General features: G+C 45.2%; 1 protein-coding gene across 1 annotated transcript in view; it reads right to left on the bottom strand.

Annotated features, from left to right (window-relative positions):
- LOC101855486 (flocculation protein FLO11) overlaps positions 1-213 on the bottom strand; it is a gene marked incomplete at its 5' end in the record, with an annotated part of 49,423 nt that extends 49,210 nt beyond the window's left edge. The window contains 1 exon segment of the mRNA XM_013081606.2: positions 104-213.
- Positions 214-1,056: the final 843 nt, after the last annotated feature.

Below are 1,056 nucleotides of genomic sequence, written 5' to 3'. Positions count from 1 at the left end.
CTCACACACACACACACACACACACACACACACACACACACACACACACACACACACACACACACCGCCAAGAAAATTATAATAAATCAGTGAAAAGACTCACCAGGATAACTGACGTTATGAAAAACCAGTTGTACTCCAGTATACAATCCCTCATTCCACGAAATTCTGTGTCTTTTTCCCTTGTATTTCTCGTAGATCTACTGACGAGAACTACTGAAACAGAAAAAAATACCAAATCCAGTTCACTGCATCACCGCGAAAGCTTAAGAAATGTACAAAGTACGATATTATTATTATGAGAGCTTTTTCATCGGTCACAGCGGTCACATAAAACCAGCAATCGTTATCAACAGTCGCAGCAGATCGAGATATCTACAGAGATCAGAATTCTAAAGAATTGAAGAGGAGTCTCACTCTATCACCAACCGCCTGTAGGGAGGAGGACTGGGCTAGCGCGCGAACCAAACCCCCCTCGCCAACTCTTGAGATACCCGCCTCCCTCACTCGTCGTCTGCTAGGCTAGCTTAGCTTCGCTAGCGGCGACTGGTTCCGTGCGGTTGGAGGCTATGATGTTGATGCAGATGGCGGGAAAAGCGGGGCGTTCACTCGTGCGCTGGGAACTCACGACATGGGCGCGTTCAATAGTGCACTGAGTAATGATTTGAGGGCCGAGGGAAAACAGATAGCCTAGATCTAATCAGACCTTTTTTTATGGTGTCTTACGGCGCTCACAACTGTGTAAGGTATCATGAGCGCGCTGAACGCACCAAACATTTTCAATTGACAGGAAATTTTGAATTTAGCGCGTGTTGCGGCCGAAGCCTACCCTTATCGTTTTTGGACCACCAAGCTATCTTAAATGTGCGCAACTTGCACACGGGTTGTTTTTTTTTTGATTGGGTAGATGTTTTACGGCACTATCGACACAATTTTGGTCATTTAAGCGCCATCAGGTTTCACCGTTACAAAATCAGACGTGTTTTTAATAAGAGTCTTTCGGAGCTCGCAACCGCAAACGATCACACTATTTCTATTATGCTAAAAAGACGAACA

Source organism: Aplysia californica, unplaced genomic scaffold (assembly GCF_000002075.1).
Source record: "Aplysia californica isolate F4 #8 unplaced genomic scaffold, AplCal3.0 scaffold00137, whole genome shotgun sequence".
Classification (NCBI taxonomy): domain Eukaryota; kingdom Metazoa; phylum Mollusca; class Gastropoda; order Aplysiida; family Aplysiidae; genus Aplysia; species Aplysia californica.
The sequence above is the reverse complement of the archived record's forward strand: the minus strand, read 5'-3'. Positions and strand labels throughout refer to the sequence as shown.